The sequence below is a fragment of the Carassius auratus genome, unplaced genomic scaffold, assembly GCF_003368295.1.
Source record: "Carassius auratus strain Wakin unplaced genomic scaffold, ASM336829v1 scaf_tig00039690, whole genome shotgun sequence".
Classification (NCBI taxonomy): domain Eukaryota; kingdom Metazoa; phylum Chordata; class Actinopteri; order Cypriniformes; family Cyprinidae; genus Carassius; species Carassius auratus.
The window spans coordinates 1-24,162 of NW_020526532.1; the positions used below are offsets into that span (position 1 = coordinate 1).

Genomic DNA, 24,162 nt, shown 5'->3' on the forward strand with positions numbered 1-24,162 from the left:
TTTCACTTAGTTATATAATAATTTGGCAAAAAATAGAGTCACATGCCCGATCATCTGAATATAAGCAGGTTTGGCACAGGTTAGTACATGGATGGGAGACTTGCCTGGGAATACCAGGTGCTTTAAATTTTTTGGATATTTTTCACGAATTATATAATAATTTGCAAAAAAAAAAAAAAAAGAAGTCAATGCCCGATCTCTGAATCTTAGCAGGTTTAATCTGGTTAGTACTTGGAATGATAGACCGCCAAGGAATACCAGGTGCTTTAAGCTTTTGGAATTTTTTCACTTAGTATATAATAAATTTGGCAAAAAATAGAGTCAATGCCCGATCTCTGAATATAAGCAGGTTTGGCCAGGTTAGTACTTGGATGAGAGACCGCCTAGGAATACCAGGTGCTTAAGCTTTTGGGTTTCTTTCCTACTTTTATAATGTACTGGCGAGTAGATTGGCTGATCTTTAAATAGCCTTCTCTTTGCAGCAGTCTTCGCTTATGCCATACCAGCCTGGCTATGCCCGATCTTGTCTGATCTCGGAAGCTAAGCAGGTTTGGGCCTGGTTAGTGCCTGGATGGGAGACCGCCTGGGAATACCAGGTACTGTAAGCTTTTTTGAAATTTTTCACTTAGTATATAATAATTTTGCCAAAAAAATAGAGTCAATGCCCGATCTCTGAATATAAGCAGGTTTGCGCCAGGTTAGTACATGGATGGGAGACTGCCTGGGAATATCAGGTGCTTTAAATTTTTGGATATTTTTCACGAATTATATAATAAATCTTGCAAAAAAAAAAAAAAAGAGTCAATGCCCGATCTCTGAATCTTAGCAGGTTTAGGTCTGGTTAGTACTTGGATGAGAGACCGCCAAGGAATACCAGGTGCTTTAAGCTTTTGGAATTTTTCACTTAGTATATAATAAATTTGGCAAAAAATAGAGTCAATGCCCGATCTCTGAATATAAGCAGGTTTGGCCAGGTTAGTACATGGATGGAGACTGCCTGGGAATACCAGGTGCTTTAAATTTTTGGATATTTTTCACGAATTATATAATAATCTTGCAAAAAAAAAAAAAAAGCTCATGCCCGATCTCTGATCTCTGAATCTTAGCAGGTTTGGTCTGGTTAGTACTTGGATGAGAGACCGCCAAGGAATACCAGGTGCTTTAAGCTTTTGGAATTTTTTCACTTAGTATATAATAAATTTGGCAAAAAATAGAGTCAATGCCCGATCTCTGAATATAAGCAGGTTTGGGCCAGGTTAGTACATGGATGGGAGACTGCCTGGGAATACCAGGTGCTTTAAATTTTTGGATATTTTTCACGAATTATATAATAATCTTGCAAAAAAAAAAAAAAGAGTCAATGCCCGATCTCTGAATCTTAGCAGGTTTAGGTCTGGTTAGTACTTGGATGAGAGACCGCCAAGGAATACCAGGTGCTTTAAGCTTTTGGAATTTTTCACTTAGTATATAATAAATTTGGCAAAAAATAGAGTCAATGCCCGATCTCTGAATATAAGCAGGTTTGGGCCAGGTTAGTACTTGGATGAGAGACCGCCTAGGAATACCAGGTGCTTTAAGCTTTTGGGGTTTCTTTCCTACTTTTATAATGTACTGGCGAGTAGATTGGCTGATCTTTAAATAGCCTTCTCTTTGCAGCAGTCTTCGCTTATGGCCATACCAGCCTGGCTATGCCCGATCTTGTCTGATCTCGTAAGCTAAGCAGGTTTGGGCCTGGTTAGTGCCTGGATGGGAGACCGCCTGGGAATACCAGGTACTGTAAGCTTTTTTGAAATTTTTCACTTAGTATATAATAATTTTGCCAAAAAATAGAGTCAATGCCCGATCTCTGAATATAAGCAGGTTTGCGCCAGGTTAGTACATGGATGGGAGACTGCCTGGGAATATCAGGTGCTTTAAATTTTTGGATATTTTTCACGAATTATATAATAATCTTGCAAAAAAAAAAAAAAGAGTCAATGCCCGATCTCTGAATCTTAGCAGGTTTAGGTCTGGTTAGTACTTGGATGAGAGACCGCCAAGGAATACCAGGTGCTTTAAGCTTTTGGAATTTTTTCACTTAGTATATAATAAATTTGGCAAAAAATAGAGTCAATGCCCGATCTCTGAATATAAGCAGGTTTGGGCCAGGTTAGTACATGGATGGGAGACTGCCTGGGAATACCAGGTGCTTTAAATTTTTGGATATTTTTCACGAATTATATAATAATCTTGCAAAAAAAAAAAAAAAAGAGTCAATGCCCGATCTCTGAATCTTAGCAGGTTTAGGTCTGGTTAGTACTTGGATGAGAGACCGCCAAGGAATACCAGGTGCTTTAAGCTTTTGGAATTTTTTCACTTAGTATATAATAAATTTGGCAAAAAATAGAGTCAATGCCCGATCTCTGAATATAAGCAGGTTTGGGCCAGGTTAGTACTTGGATGAGAGACGCCTAGGAATACCAGGTGCTTTAAGCTTTTGGGGTTTCTTTCCTACTTTTATAATGTACTGGCGAGTAGATTGGCTGATCTTTAAATAGCCTTCTCTTTGCAGCAGTCTTCGCTTATGGCCATACCAGCCTGGCTATGCCCGATCTTGTCTGATCTCGGAAGCTAAGCAGGTTTGGGCCTGGTTAGTGCCTGGATGGGAGACCGCCTGGGAATACCAGGTACTGTAAGCTTTTTGAAATTTTTCACTTAGTATATAATAATTTTGCCAAAAAATAGAGTCAATGCCCGATCTCTGAATATAAGCAGGTTTGCGCCAGGTTAGTACATGGATGGGAGACTGCCTGGGAATATCAGGTGCTTTAAATTTTTGGATATTTTTCACGAATTATATAATAATCTTGCAAAAAAAAAAAAAAAAAAGAGTCAATGCCCGATCTCTGAATCTTAGCAGGTTTAGGTCTGGTTAGTACTTGGATGAGAGACCGCCAAGGAATACCAGGTGCTTTAAGCTTTTGGAATTTTTTCACTTAGTATATAATAAATTTGGCAAAAAATAGAGTCAATGCCCGATCTCTGAATATAAGCAGGTTTGGGCCAGGTTAGTACATGGATGGGAGACTGCCTGGGAATACCAGGTGCTTTAAATTTTTGGATATTTTTCACGAATTATATAATAATCTTGCAAAAAAAAAAAAAAGAGTCAATGCCCGATCTCTGAATCTTAGCAGGTTTAGGTCTGGTTAGTACTTGGATGAGAGACCGCCAAGGAATACCAGGTGCTTTAAGCTTTTGGAATTTTTCACTTAGTATATAATAAATTTGGCAAAAAATAGAGTCAATGCCCGATCTCTGAATATAAGCAGGTTTGGGCCAGGTTAGTACATGGATGGGAGACTGCCTGGGAATACCAGGTGCTTTAAATTTTTGGATATTTTTCACGAATTATATAATAATCTTGCAAAAAAAAAAAAAAGAGTCAATGCCCGATCTCTGAATCTTAGCAGGTTTAGGTCTGGTTAGTACTTGGATGATAGACCGCCAAGGAATACCAGGTGCTTTAAGCTTTTGGAATTTTTCACTTAGTATATAATAAATTTGGCAAAAAATAGAGTCAATGCCCGATCTCTGAATATAAGCAGGTTTGGGCCAGGTTAGTACTTGGATGAGAGACCGCCTAGGAATACCAGGTGCTTTAAGCTTTTGGGGTTTCTTTCCTACTTTTATAATGTACTGGCGAGTAGATTGGCTGATCTTTAAATAGCCTTCTCTTTGCAGCAGTCTTCGCTTATGGCCATACCAGCCTGGCTATGCCCGATCTTGTCTGATCTCGAAGCTAAGCAGGTTTGGGCCTGGTTAGTGCCTGGATGGGAGACCGCCTGGGAATACCAGGTACTGTAAGCTTTTTTGAAATTTTTCACTTAGTATATAATAATTTTGCCAAAAAATAGAGTCAATGCCCGATCTCTGAATATAAGCAGGTTTGCGCCAGGTTAGTACATGGATGGGAGACTGCCTGGGAATACCAGGTGCTTTAAATTTTGGATATTTTTCACGAATTATATAATAATCTTGCAAAAAAAAAAAAAAGAGTCAATGCCCGATCTCTGAATCTTAGCAGGTTTAGGTCTGGTTAGTACTTGGATGAGAGACCGCCAAGGAATACCAGGTGCTTTAAGCTTTTGGAATTTTTTCACTTAGTATATAATAATTTTGCCAAAAATAGAGTCAATGCCCGATCTCTGAATATAAGCAGGTTTGGGCCAGGTTAGTACATGGATGGGAGACTGCCTGGGAATACCAGGTGCTTTAAATTTTTGGATATTTTTCACGAATTATATAATAATCTTGCAAAAAAAAAAAAAAAGAGTCAATGCCCGATCTCTGAATCTTAGCAGGTTTAGGTCTGGTTAGTACTTGGATGAGAGACCGCCAAGGAATACCAGGTGCTTTAAGCTTTTGGAATTTTTTCACTTAGTATATAATAAATTTGGCAAAAAATAGAGTCAATGCCCGATCTCTGAATATAAGCAGGTTTGGGCCAGGTTAGTACTTGGATGAGAGACCGCCTAGGAATACCAGGTGCTTTAAGCTTTTGGGTTTCTTTCCTACTTTTATAATGTACTGGCGAGTAGATTGGCTGATCTTTAAATAGCCTTCTCTTTGCAGCAGTCTTCGCTTATGGCCATACCAGCCTGGCTATGCCCGATCTTGTCTGATCTCGGAAGCTAAGCAGGTTTGGGCCTGGTTAGTGCCTGGATGGGAGACCGCCTGGGAATACCAGGTACTGTAAGCTTTTTTGAAATTTTTCACTTAGTATATAATAATTTTGCCAAAAAATAGAGTCAATGCCCGATCTCTGAATATAAGCAGGTTTGCGCCAGGTTAGTACATGGATGGGAGACTGCCTGGGAATATCAGGTGCTTTAAATTTTGGATATTTTTCACGAATTATATAATAATCTTGCAAAAAAAAAAAAAAAAAAAAGAGTCAATGCCCGATCTCTGAATCTTAGCAGGTTTAGGTCTGGTTAGTACTTGGATGAGAGACCGCCAAGGAATACCAGGTGCTTTAAGCTTTTGGAATTTTTTCACTTAGTATATAATAAATTTGGCAAAAAATAGAGTCAATGCCCGATCTCTGAATATAAGCAGGTTTGGGCCAGGTTAGTACATGGATGGGAGACTGCCTGGGAATACCAGGTGCTTTAAATTTTTGGATATTTTTCACGAATTATATAATAATCTTGCAAAAAAAAAAAAAAAAAGAAGTCAATGCCCGATCTCTGAATCTTAGCAGGTTAAGGTCTGGTTAGTACTTGATGAGAGACCGCCAAGGAATACCAGGTGCTTTAAGCTTTTGGAATTTTTTCACTTAGTATATAATAAATTTGGCAAAAAATAGAGTCAATGCCCGATCTCTGAATATAAGCAGGTTTGGGCCAGGTTAGTACTTGGATGAGAGACCGCCTAGGAATACCAGGTGCTTTAAGCTTTTGGGGTTTCTTTCCTACTTTTATAATGTACTGGCGAGTAGATTGGCTGATCTTTAATAGCCTTCTCTTTGCAGCAGTCTTCGCTTATGGCCATACCAGCCTGGCTATGCCCGATCTTGTCTGATCTCGTAAGCTAAGCAGGTTTGGGCCTGGTTAGTGCCTGGATGGGAGACCGCCTGGGAATACCAGGTACTCTAAGCTTTTTTGAAATTTTTCACTTAGTATATAATAATTTTGCCAAAAAATAGAGTCAATGCCCGATCTCTGAATATAAGCAGGTTTGCGCCAGGTTAGTACATGGATGGGAGACTGCCTGGGAATACAGGTGCTTTAAATTTTTGGATATTTTTCACGAATTATATAATAATCTTGCAAAAAAAAAAAAAAAGAGTCAATGCCCGATCTCTGAATCTTAGCAGGTTTAGGTCTGGTTAGTACTTGGATGAGAGACCGCCAAGGAATACCAGGTGCTTTAAGCTTTTGGAATTTTTTCACTTAGTATATAATAAATTTGGCAAAAAATAGAGTCAATGCCCGATCTCTGAATATAAGCAGGTTTGGGCCAGGTTAGTACATGGATGGGAGACTGCCTGGGAATACCAGGTGCTTTAAATTTTTGGATATTTTTCACGAATTATATAATAATCTTGCAAAAAAAAAAAAAAAAAAAGAGTCAATGCCCGATCTCTGAATCTTAGCAGGTTTAGGTCTGGTTAGTACTTGGATGAGAGACCGCCAAGGAATACCAGGTGCTTTAAGCTTTTGGAATTTTTTCACTTAGTATATAATAAATTTGGCAAAAAATAGAGTCAATGCCCGATCTCTGAATATAAGCAGGTTTGGGCCAGGTTAGTACATGGATGGGAGACTGCCTGGGAATACCAGGTGCTTTAAATTTTTGGATATTTTTCACGAATTATATAATAATCTTGCAAAAAAAAAAAAAAAAAGAGTCAATGCCCGATCTCTGAATCTTAGCAGGTTTAGGTCTGGTTAGTACTTGGATGAGAGACCGCCAAGGAATACCAGGTGCTTTAAGCTTTTGGAATTTTTTCACTTAGTATATAATAAATTTGGCAAAAAATAGAGTCAATGCCCGATCTCTGAATATAAGCAGGTTTGGCCAGGTTAGTACATGGATGGGAGACTGCCTGGGAATACCAGGTGCTTTAAATTTTTGGATATTTTTCACAAATTATATAATAATCTTGCAAAAAAAAAAAAAATAGAGTCAATGCCCGATCTCTGAATCTTAGCAGGTTTGGGCCAGGTTAGTACTTGGATGAGAGACCGCCTAGGAATACCAGGTGCTTTAAGCTTTTGGGGTTTCTTTCCTACTTTTATAATGTACTGGCGAGTAGATTGGCTGATCTTTAAATAGCCTTCTCTTTGCAGCAGTCTTCGCTTATGGCCATACCAGCCTGGCTATGCCCGATCTTGTCTGATCTCGGAAGCTAAGCAGGTTTGGGCCTGGTTAGTGCCTGGATGGGAGACCGCCTGGGAATACCAGGTACTGTAAGCTTTTTTGAAATTTTTCACTTAGTATATAATAATTTGCCAAAAAATAGAGTCAATGCCCGATCTCTGAATATAAGCAGGTTTGCGCCAGGTTAGTACATGGATGGGAGACTGCCTGGGAATACCAGGTGCTTTAAATTTTTGGATATTTTTCACGAATTATATAATAATCTTGCAAAAAAAAAAAAAAAAAGAGTCAATGCCCGATCTCTGAATCTTAGCAGGTTTAGGTCTGGTTAGTACTTGGATGAGAGACCGCCAAGGAATACCAGGTGCTTTAAGCTTTTGGAATTTTTTCACTTAGTATATAATAAATTTGGCAAAAAATAGAGTCAATGCCCGATCTCTGAATATAAGCAGGTTTGGGCCAGGTTAGTACATGGATGGGAGACTGCCTGGGAATACCAGGTGCTTTAAATTTTTGGATATTTTTCACGAATTATATAATAATCTTGCAAAAAAAAAAAAAGAGTCAATGCCCGATCTCTGAATCTTAGCAGGTTTAGGTCTGGTTAGTACTTGGATGAGAGACCGCCAAGGAATACCAGGTGCTTTAAGCTTTTGGAATTTTTTCACTTAGTATATAATAAATTTGGCAAAAAATAGAGTCAATGCCCGATCTCTGAATATAAGCAGGTTTGGGCCAGGTTAGTACATGGATGGGAGACTGCCTGGGAATACCAGGTGCTTTAAATTTTTGGATATTTTTCACGAATTATATAATAATCTTGCAAAAAAAAAAAAAAAAAAGAGTCAATGCCCGATCTCTGAATCTTAGCAGGTTTAGGTCTGGTTAGTACTTGGATGAGAGACCGCCAAGGAATACCAGGTGCTTTAAGCTTTTGGAATTTTTTCACTTAGTATATAATAAATTTGGCAAAAAATAGAGTCAATGCCCGATCTCTGAATATAAGCAGGTTTGGGCCAGGTTAGTACATGGATGGGAGACTGCCTGGGAATACCAGGTGCTTTAAATTTTTGGATATTTTTCACGAATTATATAATAATCTTGCAAAAAAAAAAAAAAAAAAGAGTCAATGCCCGATCTCTGAATCTTAGCAGGTTTAGGTCTGGTTAGTACTTGGATGAGAGACCGCCAAGGAATACCAGGTGCTTTAAGCTTTTGGAATTTTTTCACTTAGTATATAATAAATTTGGCAAAAAATAGAGTCAATGCCCGATCTCTGAATATAAGCAGGTTTGGGCCAGGTTAGTACATGGATGGGAGACTGCCTGGGAATACCAGGTGCTTTAAATTTTTGGATATTTTTCACGAATTATATAATAATCTTGCAAAAAAAAAAAAAAAAAGAGTCAATGCCCGATCTCTGAATCTTAGCAGGTTTAGGTCTGGTTAGTACTTGATGAGAGACCGCCAAGGAATACCAGGTGCTTTAAGCTTTTGGAATTTTTTCACTTAGTATATAATAAATTTGGCAAAAAATAGAGTCAATGCCCGATCTCTGAATATAAGCAGGTTTGGGCCAGGTTAGTACTTGGATGAGAGACCGCCTAGGAATACCAGGTGCTTTAAGCTTTTGGGGTTTCTTTCCTACTTTTATAATGTACTGGCGAGTAGATTGGCTGATCTTTAAATAGCCTTCTCTTTGCAGCAGTCTTCGCTTATGGCCATACCAGCCTGGCTATGCCCGATCTTGTCTGATCTCGGAAGCTAAGCAGGTTTGGGCCTGGTTAGTGCCTGGATGGGAGACCGCCTGGGAATACCAGGTACTGTAAGCTTTTTTGAAATTTTTCACTTAGTATATAATAATTTTGCCAAAAAATAGAGTCAATGCCCGATCTCTGAATATAAGCAGGTTTGCGCCAGGTTAGTACATGGATGGGAGACTGCCTGGGAATATCAGGTGCTTTAAATTTTTGGATATTTTTCACGAATTATATAATAATCTTGCAAAAAAAAAAAAAAAAAAAGAGTCAATGCCCGATCTCTGAATCTTAGCAGGTTTAGGTCTGGTTAGTACTTGGATGAGAGACCGCCAAGGAATACCAGGTGCTTTAAGCTTTTGGAATTTTTTCACTTAGTATATAATAAATTTGGCAAAAAATAGAGTCAATGCCCGATCTCTGAATATAAGCAGGTTTGGGCCAGGTTAGTACATGGATGGGAGACTGCCTGGGAATACCAGGTGCTTTAAATTTTTGGATATTTTTCACGAATTATATAATAATCTTGCAAAAAAAAAAAAAAAGAGTCAATGCCCGATCTCTGAATCTTAGCAGGTTTAGGTCTGGTTAGTACTTGGATGAGAGACCGCCAAGGAATACCAGGTGCTTTAAGCTTTTGGAATTTTTTCACTTAGTATATAATAAATTTGGCAAAAAATAGAGTCAATGCCCGATCTCTGAATATAAGCAGGTTTGGGCCAGGTTAGTACATGGATGGGAGACTGCCTGGGAATACCAGGTGCTTTAAATTTTTGGATATTTTTCACGAATTATATAATAATCTTGCAAAAAAAAAAAAAAAAAAAGAGTCAATGCCCGATCTCTGAATCTTAGCAGGTTTAGGTCTGGTTAGTACTTGGATGAGAGACCGCCAAGGAATACCAGGTGCTTTAAGCTTTTGGAATTTTTTCACTTAGTATATAATAAATTTGGCAAAAAATAGAGTCAATGCCCGATCTCTGAATATAAGCAGGTTTGGGCCAGGTTAGTACTTGGATGAGAGACCGCCTAGGAATACCAGGTGCTTTAAGCTTTTGGGGTTTCTTTCCTACTTTTATAATGTACTGGCGAGTAGATTGGCTGATCTTTAAATAGCCTTCTCTTTGCAGCAGTCTTCGCTTATGGCCATACCAGCCTGGCTATGCCCGATCTTGTCTGATCTCGTAAGCTAAGCAGGTTTGGGCCTGGTTAGTGCCTGGATGGGAGACCGCCTGGGAATGCCAGGTACTGTAAGCTTTTTTGAAATTTTTCACTTAGTATATAATAATTTTGCCAAAAAATAGAGTCAATGCCCGATCTCTGAATATAAGCAGGTTTGCGCCAGGTTAGTACATGGATGGGAGACTGCCTGGGAATACCAGGTGCTTTAAATTTTTGGATATTTTTCACGAATTATATAATAATCTTGCAAAAAAAAAAAAAAAGAGTCAATGCCCGATCTCTGAATCTTAGCAGGTTTAGGTCTGGTTAGTACTTGGATGAGAGACCGCCAAGGAATACCAGGTGCTTTAAGCTTTTGGAATTTTTCACTTAGTATATAATAAATTTGGCAAAAAATAGAGTCAATGCCCGATCTCTGAATATAAGCAGGTTTGGGCCAGGTTAGTACATGGATGGGAGACTGCCTGGGAATACCAGGTGCTTTAAATTTTTGGATATTTTTCACGAATTATATAATAATCTTGCAAAAAAAAAAAAAAAAAAAAGAGTCAATGCCCGATCTCTGAATCTTAGCAGGTTTAGGTCTGGTTAGTACTTGGATGAGAGACCGCCAAGGAATACCAGGTGCTTTAAGCTTTTGGAATTTTTTCACTTAGTATATAATAAATTTGGCAAAAAATAGAGTCAATGCCCGATCTCTGAATATAAGCAGGTTTGGGCCAGGTTAGTACTTGGATGAGAGACCGCCTAGGAATACCAGGTGCTTTAAGCTTTTGGGGTTTCTTTCCTACTTTTATAATGTACTGGCGAGTAGATTGGCTGATCTTTAAATAGCCTTCTCTTTGCAGCAGTCTTCGCTTATGGCCATACCAGCCTGGCTATGCCCGATCTTGTCTGATCTCGGAAGCTAAGCAGGTTTGGGCCTGGTTAGTGCCTGGATGGGAGACCGCCTGGGAATACCAGGTACTGTAAGCTTTTTTGAAATTTTTCACTTAGTATATAATAATTTTGCCAAAAAATAGAGTCAATGCCCGATCTCTGAATATAAGCAGGTTTGCGCCAGGTTAGTACATGGATGGGAGACTGCCTGGGAATATCAGGTGCTTTAAATTTTTGGATATTTTTCACGAATTATATAATAATCTTGCAAAAAAAAAAAAAAGAGTCAATGCCCGATCTCTGAATCTTAGCAGGTTTAGGTCTGGTTAGTACTTGGATGAGAGACCGCCAAGGAATACCAGGTGCTTTAAGCTTTTGGAATTTTTTCACTTAGTATATAATAAATTTGGCAAAAAATAGAGTCAATGCCCGATCTCTGAATATAAGCAGGTTTGGGCCAGGTTAGTACATGGATGGGAGACTGCCTGGGAATACCAGGTGCTTTAAATTTTTGGATATTTTTCACGAATTATATAATAATCTGGCAAAAAAAAAAAAAAAAAGAGTCAATGCCCGATCTCTGAATCTTAGCAGGTTTAGGTCTGGTTAGTACTTGGATGAGAGACCGCCAAGGAATACCAGGTGCTTTAAGCTTTTGGAATTTTTTCACTTAGTATATAATAAATTTGGCAAAAAATAGAGTCAATGCCCGATCTCTGAATATAAGCAGGTTTGGGCCAGGTTAGTACATGGATGGGAGACTGCCTGGGAATACCAGGTGCTTTAAATTTTTGGATATTTTTCACAAATTATATAATAATCTTGCAAAAAAAAAAAAAAATAGAGTCAATGCCCGATCTCTGAATCTTAGCAGGTTTAGGTCTGGTTAGTACTTGGATGAGAGACCGCCTAGGAATACCAGGTGCTTTAAGCTTTTGGGGTTTCTTTCCTACTTTTATAATGTACTGGCGAGTAGATTGGCTGATCTTTAAATAGCCTTCTCTTTGCAGCAGTCTTCGCTTATGGCCATACCAGCCTGGCTATGCCCGATCTTGTCTGATCTCGTAAGCTAAGCAGGTTTGGGCCTGGTTAGTGCCTGGATGGGAGACCGCCTGGGAATGCCAGGTACTGTAAGCTTTTTTGAAATTTTTCACTTAGTATATAATAATTTTGCCAAAAAATAGAGTCAATGCCCGATCTCTGAATATAAGCAGGTTTGCGCCAGGTTAGTACATGGATGGGAGACTGCCTGGGAATACCAGGTGCTTTAAATTTTGGATATTTTTCACGAATTATATAATAATCTTGCAAAAAAAAAAAAAAAAGAGTCAATGCCCGATCTCTGAATCTTAGCAGGTTTAGGTCTGGTTAGTACTTGGATGAGAGACCGCCAAGGAATACCAGGTGCTTTAAGCTTTTGGAATTTTTTCACTTAGTATATAATAAATTTGGCAAAAAATAGAGTCAATGCCCGATCTCTGAATATAAGCAGGTTTGGGCCAGGTTAGTACATGGATGGGAGACTGCCTGGGAATACCAGGTGCTTTAAATTTTTGGATATTTTTCACGAATTATATAATAATCTGGCAAAAAAAAAAAAAAAAAAGAGTCAATGCCCGATCTCTGAATCTTAGCAGGTTTAGGTCTGGTTAGTACTTGGATGAGAGACCGCCAAGGAATACCAGGTGCTTTAAGCTTTTGGAATTTTTTCACTTAGTATATAATAAATTTGGCAAAAAATAGAGTCAATGCCCGATCTCTGAATATAAGCAGGTTTGGGCCAGGTTAGTACATGGATGGGAGACTGCCTGGGAATACCAGGTGCTTTAAATTTTTGGATATTTTTCACAAATTATATAATAATCTTGCAAAAAAAAAAAAAATAGAGTCAATGCCCGATCTCTGAATCTTAGCAGGTTTAGGTCTGGTTAGTACTTGGATGAGAGACCGCCTAGGAATACCAGGTGCTTTAAGCTTTTGGGGTTTCTTTCCTACTTTTATAATGTACTGGCGAGTAGATTGGCTGATCTTTAAATAGCCTTCTCTTTGCAGCAGTCTTCGCTTATGGCCATACCAGCCTGGCTATGCCCGATCTTGTCTGATCTCGTAAGCTAAGCAGGTTTGGGCCTGGTTAGTGCCTGGATGGGAGACCGCCTGGGAATACCAGGTACTCTAAGTTTTTTGAAATTTTTCACTTAGTATATAATAATTTTGCCAAAAAATAGAGTCAATGCCCGATCTCTGAATATAAGCAGGTTTGCGCCAGGTTAGTACATGGATGGGAGACTGCCTGGGAATACCAGGTGCTTTAAATGTTTGGATATTTTTCACGAATTATATAATAATCTTGCAAAAAAAAAAAAAGAGTCAATGCCCGATCTCTGAATCTTAGCAGGTTTAGGTCTGGTTAGTACTTGGATGAGAGACCGCCAAGGAATACCAGGTGCTTTAAGCTTTTGGAATTTTTTCACTTAGTATATAATAAATTTGGCAAAAAATAGAGTCAATGCCCGATCTCTGAATATAAGCAGGTTTGGGCCAGGTTAGTAATTGGATGAGAGACCGCCTAGGAATACCAGGTGCTTTAAGCTTTTGGGGTTTCTTTCCTACTTTTATAATGTACTGGCGAGTAGATTGGCTGATCTTTAAATAGCCTTCTCTTTGCAGCAGTCTTCGCTTATGGCCATACCAGCCTGGCTATGCCCGATCTTGTCTGATCTCGGAAGCTAAGCAGGTTTGGGCCTGGTTAGTGCCTGGATGGGAGACCGCCTGGGAATACCAGGTACTGTAAGCTTTTTTGAAATTTTTCACTTAGTATATAATAATTTTGCCAAAAAATAGAGTCAATGCCCGATCTCTGAATATAAGCAGGTTTGCGCCAGGTTAGTACATGGATGGGAGACTGCCTGGGAATACCAGGTGCTTTAAATTTTTGGATATTTTTCACGAATTATATAATAATCTTGCAAAAAAAAAAAAAAAAGAGTCAATGCCCGATCTCTGAATCTTAGCAGGTTTAGGTCTGGTTAGTACTTGGATGAGAGACCGCCAAGGAATACCAGGTGCTTTAAGCTTTTGGAATTTTTTCACTTAGTATATAATAAATTTGGCAAAAAATAGAGTCAATGCCCGATCTCTGAATATAAGCAGGTTTGGGCCAGGTTAGTACTTGGATGAGAGACTGCCTGGGAATACCAGGTGCTTTAAGCTTTTGGGGTTTCTTTCCTACTTTTATAATGTACTGGCGAGTAGATTGGCTGATCTTTAAATAGCCTTCTCTTTGCAGCAGTCTTCGCTTATGGCCATACCAGCCTGGCTATGCCCGATCTTGTCTGATCTCGTAAGCTAAGCAGGTTTGGGCCTGGTTAGTGCCTGGATGGGAGACCGCCTGGGAATACCAGGTACTCTAAGTTTTTTGAAATTTTTCACTTAGTATATAATAATTTTGCCAAAAAATAGAGTCAATGCCCGATCTCTGAATATAAGCAGGTTTGCGCCAGGTTAGTACATGGATGGGAGACTGCCTGGGAATACCAGGTGCTTTAAATTTTTGGATATTTTTCACGAATTATATAATAATCTTGCAAAAAAAAAAAAAAAGTCAATGCCCGATCTCTGAATCTTAGCAGGTTTAGGTCTGGTTAGTACTTGGATGAGAGACCGCCAAGGAATACCAGGTGCTTTAAGCTTTTGGAATTTTTTCACTTAGTATATAATAAATTTGGCAAAAAATAGAGTCAATGCCCGATCTCTGAATATAAGCAGGTTTGGGCCAGGTTAGTACTTGGATGAGAGACCGCCTAGGAATACCAGGTGCTTTAAGCTTTTGGGGTTTCTTTCCTACTTTTATAATGTACTGGCGAGTAGATTGGCTGATCTTTAAATAGCCTTCTCTTTGCAGCAGTCTTCGCTTATGGCCATACCAGCCTGGCTATGCCCGATCTTGTCTGATCTCGGAAGCTAAGCAGGTTTGGGCCTGGTTAGTGCCTGGATGGGAGACCGCCTGGGAATACCAGGTACTGTAAGCTTTTTTGAAATTTTTCACTTAGTATATAATAATTTTGCCAAAAAATAGAGTCAATGCCCGATCTCTGAATATAAGCAGGTTTGCGCCAGGTTAGTACATGGATGGGAGACTGCCTGGGAATATCCAGGTGCTTTAAATTTTTGGATATTTTTCACGAATTATATAATAATCTTGCAAAAAAAAAAAAAAAAAGAGTCAATGCCCGATCTCTGAATCTTAGCAGGTTTAGGTCTGGTTAGTACTTGGATGAGAGACCGCCAAGGAATACCAGGTGCTTTAAGCTTTTGGAATTTTTTCACTTAGTATATAATAAATTTGGCAAAAAATAGAGTCAATGCCCGATCTCTGAATATAAGCAGGTTTGGGCCAGGTTAGTACATGGATGGGAGACTGCCTGGGAATACCAGGTGCTTTAAATTTTTGGATATTTTTCACGAATTATATAATAATCTTGCAAAAAAAAAAAAAAGAGTCAATGCCCGATCTCTGAATCTTAGCAGGTTTAGGTCTGGTTAGTACTTGGATGAGAGACCGCCAAGGAATACCAGGTGCTTTAAGCTTTTGGAATTTTTTCACTTAGTATATAATAAATTTGGCAAAAAATAGAGTCAATGCCCGATCTCTGAATATAAGCAGGTTTGGGCCAGGTTAGTACATGGATGGGAGACTGCCTGGGAATACCAGGTGCTTTAAATTTTTGGATATTTTTCACGAATTATATAATAATCTTGCAAAAAAAAAAAAAAAAAAGAGTCAATGCCCGATCTCTGAATATAAGCAGGTTTGGGCCAGGTTAGTACTGGATGGGAGACTGCCTGGGAATACCAGGTGCTTTAAATTTTTGGATATTTTTCACGAATTATATAATAATCTGGCAAAAAAAAAAAAAAAGAGTCAATGCCCGATCTCTGAATCTTAGCAGGTTTGGGCTGGTTAGTACTTGGATGAGAGACCGCCAAGGAATACCAGGTGCTTTAAGCTTTTGGAATTTTTTCACTTAGTATATAATAAATTTGGCAAAAAATAGAGTCAATGCCCGATCTCTGAATATAAGCAGGTTTGGGCCAGGTTAGTACATGGATGGGAGACTGCCTGGGAATACCAGGTGCTTTAAATTTTTGGATATTTTTCACAAATTATATAATAATCTTGCAAAAAAAAAAAAAAATAGAGTCAATGCCCGATCTCTGAATCTTAGCAGGTTTAGGTCTGGTTAGTACTTGGATGAGAGACCGCCTAGGAATACCAGGTGCTTTAAGCTTTTGGGGTTTCTTTCCTACTTTTATAATGTACTGGCGAGTAGATTGGCTGATCTTTAAATAGCCTTCTCTTTGCAGCAGTCTTCGCTTATGGCCATACCAGCCTGGCTATGCCCGATCTTGTCTGATCTCGTAAGCTAAGCAGGTTTGGGCCTGGTTAGTGCCTGGATGGGAGACCGCCTGGGAATGCCAGGTACTGTAAGCTTTTTTGAAATTTTTCACTTAGTATATAATAATTTTGCCAAAAAATAGAGTCAATGCCCGATCTCTGAATATAAGCAGGTTTGCGCCAGGTTAGTACATGGATGGGAGACTGCCTGGGAATACCAGGTGCTTTAAATGTTTGGATATTTTTCACGAATTATATAATAATCTTGCAAAAAAAAAAAAAAAAGAGTCAATGCCCGATCTCTGAATCTTAGCAGGTTTAGGTCTGGTTAGTACTTGGATGAGAGACCGCCAAGGAATACCAGGTGCTTTAAGCTTTTGGAATTTTTTCACTTAGTATATAATAAATTTGGCAAAAAATAGAGTCAATGCCCGATCTCTGAATATAAGCAGGTTTGGGCCAGGTTAGTACATGGATGGGAGACTGCCTGGGAATACCAGGTGCTTTAAATTTTTGGATATTTTTCACGAATTATATAATAATCTTGCAAAAAAAAAAAAAAAAAAGAGTCAATGCCCGATCTCTGAATCTTAGCAGGTTTAGGTCTGGTTAGTACTTGGATGAGAGACCGCCAAGGAATACCAGGTGCTTTAAGCTTTTGGAATTTTTTCACTTAGTATATAATAAATTTGGCAAAAAATAGAGTCAATGCCCGATCTCTGAATATAAGCAGGTTTGGGCCAGGTTAGTACTTGGATGAGAGACTGCCTAGGAATACCAGGTGCTTTAAGCTTTTGGGGTTTCTTTCCTACTTTTATAATGTACTGGCGAGTAGATTGGCTGATCTTTAAATAGCCTTCTCTTTGCAGCAGTCTTCGCTTATGGCCATACCAGCCTGGCTATGCCCGATCTTGTCTGATCTCGTAAGCTAAGCAGGTTTGGGCCTGGTTAGTGCCTGGATGGGAGACCGCCTGGGAATACCAGGTACTCTAAGTTTTTTGAAATTTTTCACTTAGTATATAATAATTTTGCCAAAAAATAGAGTCAATGCCCGATCTCTGAATATAAGCAGGTTTGCGCCAGGTTAGTACATGGATGGGAGACTGCCTGGGAATACCAGGTGCTTTAAATGTTTGGATATTTTTCACGAATTATATAATAATCTTGCAAAAAAAAAAAAAAGAGTCAATGCCCGATCTCTGAATCTTAGCAGGTTTAGGTCTGGTTAGTACTTGGATGAGAGACCGCCAAGGAATACCAGGTGCTTTAAGCTTTTGGAATTTTTTCACTTAGTATATAATAAATTTGGCAAAAAATAGAGTCAATGCCCGATCTCTGAATATAAGCAGGTTTGGGCCAGGTTAGTAATTGGATGAGAGACCGCCTAGGAATACCAGGTGCTTTAAGCTTTTGGGGTTTCTTTCCTACTTTTATAATGTACTGGCGAGTAGATTGGCTGATCTTTAAATAGCCTTCTCTTTGCAGCAGTCTTCGCTTATGGCCATACCAGCCTGGCTATGCCCGATCTTGTCTGATCTCGGAAGCTAAGCAGGTTTGGGCCTGGTTAGTGCCTGGATGGGAGACCGCCTGGGAATACCAGGTACTGTAAGCTTTTTTGAAATTTTTCACTTAGTATATAATAATTTTGCCAAAAAATAGAGTCAATGCCCGATCTCTGAATATAAGCAGGTTTGCGCCAGGTTAGTACATGGATGGGAGACTGCCTGGGAATATCAGGTGCTTTAAATTTTTGGATATTTTTCACGAATTATATAATAATCTTGCAAAAAAAAAAAAAAAAAGAGTCAATGCCCGATCTCTGAATCTTAGCAGGTTTAGGTCTGGTTAGTACTTGGATGAGAGACCGCCAAGGAATACCAGGTGCTTTAAGCTTTTGGAATTTTTTCACTTAGTATATAATAAATTTGGCAAAAAATAGAGTCAATGCCCGATCTCTGAATATAAGCAGGTTTGGGCCAGGTTAGTACATGGATGGGAGACTGCCTGGGAATACCAGGTGCTTTAAATTTTTGGATATTTTTCACGAATTATATAATAATCTTGCAAAAAAAAAAAAAAAGAGTCAATGCCCGATCTCTGAATCTTAGCAGGTTTAGGTCTGGTTAGTACTTGGATGAGAGACCGCCAAGGAATACCAGGTGCTTTAAGCTTTTGGAATTTTTTCACTTAGTATATAATAAATTTGGCAAAAAATAGAGTCAATGCCCGATCTCTGAATATAAGCAGGTTTGGGCCAGGTTAGTACATGGATGGGAGACTGCCTGGGAATACCAGGTGCTTTAAATTTTTGGATATTTTTCACGAATTATATAATAATCTTGCAAAAAAAAAAAAAAAAAAAAGAGTCAATGCCCGATCTCTGAATATAAGCAGGTTTGGGCCAGGTTAGTACTTGGATGGGAGACTGCCTGGGAATACCAGGTGCTTTAAATTTTTGGATATTTTTCACGAATTATATAATAATCTGGCAAAAAAAAAAAAAAGAGTCAATGCCCGATCTCTGAATCTTAGCAGGTTTGGGCCTGGTTAGTACTTGGATGAGAGACCGCCAAGGAATACCAGGTGCTTTAAGCTTTTGGAATTTTTTCACTTAGTATATAATAAATTTGGCAAAAAATAGAGTCAATGCCCGATCTCTGAATATAAGCAGGTTTGGGCCAGGTTAGTACATGGATGGGAGACTGCCTGGGAATACCAGGTGCTTTAAATTTTTGGATATTTTTCACAAATTATATAATAATCTTGCAAAAAAAAATAGAGTCAATGCCCGATCTCTGAATATTAAGCAGGTTTGGTCCAGGTTAGTACTTGGATGAGAGACCGCCTAGGAATACCAGGTGCTTTAAGCTTTTGGGGTTTCTTTCCTACTTTTATAATGTACTGGCGAGTAGATTGGCTGATCTTTAAATAGCCTTCTCTTTGCAGCAGTCTTCGCTTATGGCCATACCAGCCTGGCTATGCCCGATCTTGTCTGATCTCGTAAGCTAAGCAGGTTTGGGCCTGGTTAGTGCCTGGATGGGAGACCGCCTGGGAATGCCAGGTACTGTAAGCTTTTTTGAAATTTTTCACTTAGTATATAATAATTTTGCCAAAAAATAGAGTCAATGCCCGATCTCTGAATATAAGCAGGTTTGCGCCAGGTTAGTACATGGATGGGAGACTGCCTGGGAATACCAGGTGCTTTAAATTTTGGATATTTTTCACGAATTATATAATAATCTTGCAAAAAAAAAAAAAAAAGAGTCAATGCCCGATCTCTGAATCTTAGCAGGTTTAGGTCTGGTTAGTACTTGGATGAGAGACCGCCAAGGAATACCAGGTGCTTTAAGCTTTTGGAATTTTTTCACTTAGTATATAATAAATTTGGCAAAAAATAGAGTCAATGCCCGATCTCTGAATATAAGCAGGTTTGGGCCAGGTTAGTACATGGATGGGAGACTGCCTGGGAATACCAGGTGCTTTAAATTTTTGGATATTTTTCACGAATTATATAATAATCTTGCAAAAAAAAAAAAAAAAAAAGTCAATGCCCGATCTCTGAATCTTAGCAGGTTTAGGTCTGGTTAGTACTTGGATGAGAGACCGCCAAGGAATACCAGGTGCTTTAAGCTTTTGGAATTTTTTCACTTAGTATATAATAAATTTGGCAAAAAATAGAGTCAATGCCCGATCTCTGAATATAAGCAGGTTTGGGCCAGGTTAGTACTTGGATGAGAGACCGCCTAGGAATACCAGGTGCTTTAAGCTTTTGGGGTTTCTTTCCTACTTTTATAATGTACTGGCGAGTAGATTGGCTGATCTTTAAATAGCCTTCTCTTTGCAGCAGTCTTCGCTTATGGCCATACCAGCCTGGCTATGCCCGATCTTGTCTGATCTCGTAAGCTAAGCAGGTTTGGGCCTGGTTAGTGCCTGGATGGGAGACCGCCTGGGAATACCAGGTACTGTAAGCTTTTTTGAAATTTTTCACTTAGTATATAATAATTTTGCCAAAAAATAGAGTCAATGCCCGATCTCTGAATATAAGCAGGTTTGCGCCAGGTTAGTACATGGATGGGAGACTGCCTGGGAATATCAGGTGCTTTAAATTTTTGGATATTTTTCACGAATTATATAATAATCTTGCAAAAAAAAAAAAAAAGAGTCAATGCCCGATCTCTGAATCTTAGCAGGTTTAGGTCTGGTTAGTACTTGGATGAGAGACCGCCAAGGAATACCAGGTGCTTTAAGCTTTTGGAATTTTTTCACTTAGTATATAATAAATTTGGCAAAAAATAGAGTCAATGCCCGATCTCTGAATATAAGCAGGTTTGGGCCAGGTTAGTACATGGATGGGAGACTGCCTGGGAATACCAGGTGCTTTAAATTTTTGGATATTTTTCACGAATTATATAATAATCTGGCAAAAAAAAAAAAAAAAAAGAGTCAATGCCCGATCTCTGAATCTTAGCAGGTTTAGGTCTGGTTAGTACTTGGATGAGAGACCGCCAAGGAATACCAGGTGCTTTAAGCTTTTGGAATTTTTTCACTTAGTATATAATAAATTTGGCAAAAAATAGAGTCAATGCCCGATCTCTGAATATAAGCAGGTTTGGGCCAGGTTAGTACATGGATGGGAGACTGCCTGGGAATACCAGGTGCTTTAAATTTTTGGATATTTTTCACAAATTATATAATAATCTTGCAAAAAAAAAAAAAAATAGAGTCAATGCCCGATCTCTGAATCTTAGCAGGTTTAGGTCTGGTTAGTACTTGGATGAGAGACCGCCTAGGAATACCAGGTGCTTTAAGCTTTTGGGGTTTCTTTCCTACTTTTATAATGTACTGGCGAGTAGATTGGCTGATCTTTAAATAGCCTTCTCTTTGCAGCAGTCTTCGCTTATGGCCATACCAGCCTGGCTATGCCCGATCTTGTCTGATCTCGTAAGCTAAGCAGGTTTGGGCCTGGTTAGTGCCTGGATGGGAGACCGCCTGGGAATACCAGGTACTGTAAGCTTTTTTGAAATTTTTCACTTAGTATATAATAATTTTGCCAAAAAATAGAGTCAATGCCCGATCTCTGAATATAAGCAGGTTTGCGCCAGGTTAGTACATGGATGGGAGACTGCCTGGGAATACCAGGTGCTTTAAATGTTTGGATATTTTTCACGAATTATATAATAATCTTGCAAAAAAAAAAAAAAAGAGTCAATGCCCGATCTCTGAATCTTAGCAGGTTTAGGTCTGGTTAGTACTTGGATGAGAGACCGCCAAGGAATACCAGGTGCTTTAAGCTTTTGGAATTTTTTCACTTAGTATATAATAAATTTGGCAAAAAATAGAGTCAATGCCCGATCTCTGAATATAAGCAGGTTTGGGCCAGGTTAGTACATGGATGGGAGACTGCCTGGGAATACCAGGTGCTTTAAATTTTTGGATATTTTTCACGAATTATATAATAATCTGGCAAAAAAAAAAAAAAAAAAGAGTCAATGCCCGATCTCTGAATCTTAGCAGGTTTAGGTCTGGTTAGTACTTGGATGAGAGACCGCCAAGGAATACCAGGTGCTTTAAGCTTTTGGAATTTTTTCACTTAGTATATAATAAATTTGGCAAAAAATAGAGTCAATGCCCGATCTCTGAATATAAGCAGGTTTGGGCCAGGTTAGTACATGGATGGGAGACTGCCTGGGAATACCAGGTGCTTTAAATTTTTGGATATTTTTCACAAATTATATAATAATCTTGCAAAAAAAAAAAAAATAGAGTCAATGCCCGATCTCTGAATCTTAGCAGGTTTAGGTCTGGTTAGTACTTGGATGAGAGACCGCCTGGGAATACCAGGTGCTTTAAGCTTTTGGGGTTTCTTTCCTACTTTTATAATGTACTGGCGAGTAGATTGGCTGATCTTTAAATAGCCTTCTCTTTGCAGCAGTCTTCGCTTATGGCCATACCAGCCTGGCTATGCCCGATCTTGTCTGATCTCGTAAGCTAAGCAGGTTTGGGCCTGGTTAGTGCCTGGATGGGAGACCGCCTGGGAATACCAGGTACTCTAAGTTTTTTGAAATTTTTCACTTAGTATATAATAATTTTGCCAAAAAATAGAGTCAATGCCCGATCTCTGAATATAAGCAGGTTTGCGCCAGGTTAGTACATGGATGGGAGACTGCCTGGGAATACCAGGTGCTTTAAATGTTTGGATATTTTTCACGAATTATATAATAATCTTGCAAAAAAAAAAAAAAAAGAGTCAATGCCCGATCTCTGAATCTTAGCAGGTTTAGGTCTGGTTAGTACTTGGATGAGAGACCGCCAAGGAATACCAGGTGCTTTAAGCTTTTGGAATTTTTTCACTTAGTATATAATAAATTTGGCAAAAAATAGAGTCAATGCCCGATCTCTGAATATAAGCAGGTTTGGGCCAGGTTAGTAATTGGATGAGAGACCGCCTAGGAATACCAGGTGCTTTAAGCTTTTGGGGTTTCTTTCCTACTTTTATAATGTACTGGCGAGTAGATTGGCTGATCTTTAAATAGCCTTCTCTTTGCAGCAGTCTTCGCTTATGGCCATACCAGCCTGGCTATGCCCGATCTTGTCTGATCTCGGAAGCTAAGCAGGTTTGGGCCTGGTTAGTGCCTGGATGGGAGACCGCCTGGGAATACCAGGTACTGTAAGCTTTTTTGAAATTTTTCACTTAGTATATAATAATTTTGCCAAAAAATAGAGTCAATGCCCGATCTCTGAATATAAGCAGGTTTGCGCCAGGTTAGTACATGGATGGGAGACTGCCTGGGAATACCAGGTGCTTTAAATTTTTGGATATTTTTCACGAATTATATAATAATCTTGCAAAAAAAAAAAAAAAAAGAGTCAATGCCCGATCTCTGAATCTTAGCAGGTTTAGGTCTGGTTAGTACTTGGATGAGAGACCGCCAAGGAATACCAGGTGCTTTAAGCTTTTGGAATTTTTTCACTTAGTATATAATAAATTTGGCAAAAAATAGAGTCAATGCCCGATCTCTGAATATAAGCAGGTTTGGGCCAGGTTAGTACTTGGATGAGAGACTGCCTGGGAATACCAGGTGCTTTAAGCTTTTGGGGTTTCTTTCCTACTTTATAATGTACTGGCGAGTAGATTGGCTGATCTTTAAATAGCCTTCTCTTTGCAGCAGTCTTCGCTTATGGCCATACCAGCCTGGCTATGCCCGATCTTGTCTGATCTCGTAAGCTAAGCAGGTTTGGGCCTGGTTAGTACCTGGATGGGAGACCGCCTGGGAATACCAGGTGCTTAAGTTTTTTGAAATTTTTCACTTAGTATATAATAATTTTGCCAAAAAATAGAGTCAATGCCCGATCTCTGAATATAAGCAGGTTTGCGCCAGGTTAGTACATGGATGGGAGACTGCCTGGGAATACCAGGTGCTTTAAATTTTGGATATTTTTCACGAATTATATAATAATCTTGCAAAAAAAAAAAAAAAGAGTCAATGCCCGATCTCTGAATCTTAGCAGGTTTAGGTCTGGTTAGTACTTGGATGAGAGACCGCCAAGGAATACCAGGTGCTTTAAGCTTTTGGAATTTTTTCACTTAGTATATAATAAATTTGGCAAAAAATAGAGTCAATGCCCGATCTCTGAATATAAGCAGGTTTGGGCCAGGTTAGTACTTGGATGAGAGACCGCCTAGGAATACCAGGTGCTTTAAGCTTTTGGGGTTTCTTTCCTACTTTTATAATGTACTGGCGAGTAGATTGGCTGATCTTTAAATAGCCTTCTCTTTGCAGCAGTCTTCGCTTATGGCCATACCAGCCTGGCTATGCCCGATCTTGTCTGATCTCGGAAGCTAAGCAGGTTTGGGCCTGGTTAGTGCCTGGATGGGAGACCGCCTGGGAATACCAGGTACTGTAAGCTTTTTTGAAATTTTTCACTTAGTATATAATAATTTTGCCAAAAAATAGAGTCAATGCCCGATCTCTGAATATAAGCAGGTTTGCGCCAGGTTAGTACATGGATGGGAGACTGCCTGGGAATATCAGGTGCTTTAAATTTTTGGATATTTTTCACGAATTATATAATAATCTTGCA

General features: G+C 39.0%; 10 non-coding genes and 15 pseudogenes across 10 annotated transcripts; all 25 read left to right on the forward strand.

The window, feature by feature from the left end:
- Nucleotides 1–490: 490 nt before the first annotated feature.
- Nucleotides 491–608, forward strand: LOC113084061 (uncharacterized; annotated as a pseudogene).
- Nucleotides 609–1,664: 1,056 nt separating this feature from the next.
- Nucleotides 1,665–1,783, forward strand: LOC113084044 (uncharacterized; annotated as a pseudogene).
- Nucleotides 1,784–2,559: 776 nt separating this feature from the next.
- On the forward strand, nucleotides 2,560–2,678 carry LOC113084032 (5S ribosomal RNA). The gene has a single exon (XR_003283541.1). It is a non-coding gene; the product is annotated as a 5S ribosomal RNA (ribosomal RNA).
- Nucleotides 2,679–3,731: 1,053 nt separating this feature from the next.
- Nucleotides 3,732–3,849, forward strand: LOC113084062 (uncharacterized; annotated as a pseudogene).
- Nucleotides 3,850–4,622: 773 nt separating this feature from the next.
- LOC113084043 (5S ribosomal RNA) lies at nucleotides 4,623–4,741 on the forward strand. Its single transcript, XR_003283553.1, has one exon. It is a non-coding gene; the product is annotated as a 5S ribosomal RNA (ribosomal RNA).
- A 782-nt stretch (nucleotides 4,742–5,523) lies between these two features.
- LOC113084059 (uncharacterized) lies at nucleotides 5,524–5,642 on the forward strand (annotated as a pseudogene).
- A 1,202-nt stretch (nucleotides 5,643–6,844) lies between these two features.
- LOC113084055 (5S ribosomal RNA) lies at nucleotides 6,845–6,963 on the forward strand. The gene has a single exon (XR_003283555.1). It is a non-coding gene; the product is annotated as a 5S ribosomal RNA (ribosomal RNA).
- A 1,617-nt stretch (nucleotides 6,964–8,580) lies between these two features.
- On the forward strand, nucleotides 8,581–8,699 carry LOC113084067 (5S ribosomal RNA). The gene has a single exon (XR_003283556.1). It is a non-coding gene; the product is annotated as a 5S ribosomal RNA (ribosomal RNA).
- A 1,063-nt stretch (nucleotides 8,700–9,762) lies between these two features.
- On the forward strand, nucleotides 9,763–9,881 carry LOC113084051 (uncharacterized; annotated as a pseudogene).
- A 781-nt stretch (nucleotides 9,882–10,662) lies between these two features.
- On the forward strand, nucleotides 10,663–10,781 carry LOC113084075 (5S ribosomal RNA). The gene has a single exon (XR_003283557.1). It is a non-coding gene; the product is annotated as a 5S ribosomal RNA (ribosomal RNA).
- Nucleotides 10,782–11,703: 922 nt separating this feature from the next.
- LOC113084052 (uncharacterized) lies at nucleotides 11,704–11,822 on the forward strand (annotated as a pseudogene).
- A 923-nt stretch (nucleotides 11,823–12,745) lies between these two features.
- LOC113084063 (uncharacterized) lies at nucleotides 12,746–12,864 on the forward strand (annotated as a pseudogene).
- Nucleotides 12,865–13,360: 496 nt separating this feature from the next.
- Nucleotides 13,361–13,479, forward strand: LOC113084033 (5S ribosomal RNA). Its single transcript, XR_003283542.1, has one exon. It is a non-coding gene; the product is annotated as a 5S ribosomal RNA (ribosomal RNA).
- Nucleotides 13,480–13,979: 500 nt separating this feature from the next.
- LOC113084064 (uncharacterized) lies at nucleotides 13,980–14,098 on the forward strand (annotated as a pseudogene).
- Nucleotides 14,099–14,594: 496 nt separating this feature from the next.
- On the forward strand, nucleotides 14,595–14,713 carry LOC113084034 (5S ribosomal RNA). Its single transcript, XR_003283543.1, has one exon. It is a non-coding gene; the product is annotated as a 5S ribosomal RNA (ribosomal RNA).
- Nucleotides 14,714–16,057: 1,344 nt separating this feature from the next.
- On the forward strand, nucleotides 16,058–16,176 carry LOC113084053 (uncharacterized; annotated as a pseudogene).
- A 781-nt stretch (nucleotides 16,177–16,957) lies between these two features.
- Nucleotides 16,958–17,076, forward strand: LOC113084066 (uncharacterized; annotated as a pseudogene).
- A 497-nt stretch (nucleotides 17,077–17,573) lies between these two features.
- Nucleotides 17,574–17,692, forward strand: LOC113084035 (5S ribosomal RNA). Its single transcript, XR_003283544.1, has one exon. It is a non-coding gene; the product is annotated as a 5S ribosomal RNA (ribosomal RNA).
- Nucleotides 17,693–19,034: 1,342 nt separating this feature from the next.
- Nucleotides 19,035–19,153, forward strand: LOC113084054 (uncharacterized; annotated as a pseudogene).
- A 779-nt stretch (nucleotides 19,154–19,932) lies between these two features.
- Nucleotides 19,933–20,051, forward strand: LOC113084045 (uncharacterized; annotated as a pseudogene).
- Nucleotides 20,052–20,975: 924 nt separating this feature from the next.
- Nucleotides 20,976–21,094, forward strand: LOC113084046 (uncharacterized; annotated as a pseudogene).
- A 923-nt stretch (nucleotides 21,095–22,017) lies between these two features.
- Nucleotides 22,018–22,136, forward strand: LOC113084068 (uncharacterized; annotated as a pseudogene).
- A 499-nt stretch (nucleotides 22,137–22,635) lies between these two features.
- On the forward strand, nucleotides 22,636–22,754 carry LOC113084036 (5S ribosomal RNA). The gene has a single exon (XR_003283545.1). It is a non-coding gene; the product is annotated as a 5S ribosomal RNA (ribosomal RNA).
- Nucleotides 22,755–23,254: 500 nt separating this feature from the next.
- LOC113084058 (uncharacterized) lies at nucleotides 23,255–23,372 on the forward strand (annotated as a pseudogene).
- A 497-nt stretch (nucleotides 23,373–23,869) lies between these two features.
- Nucleotides 23,870–23,988, forward strand: LOC113084037 (5S ribosomal RNA). The gene has a single exon (XR_003283546.1). It is a non-coding gene; the product is annotated as a 5S ribosomal RNA (ribosomal RNA).
- Nucleotides 23,989–24,162: the final 174 nt, after the last annotated feature.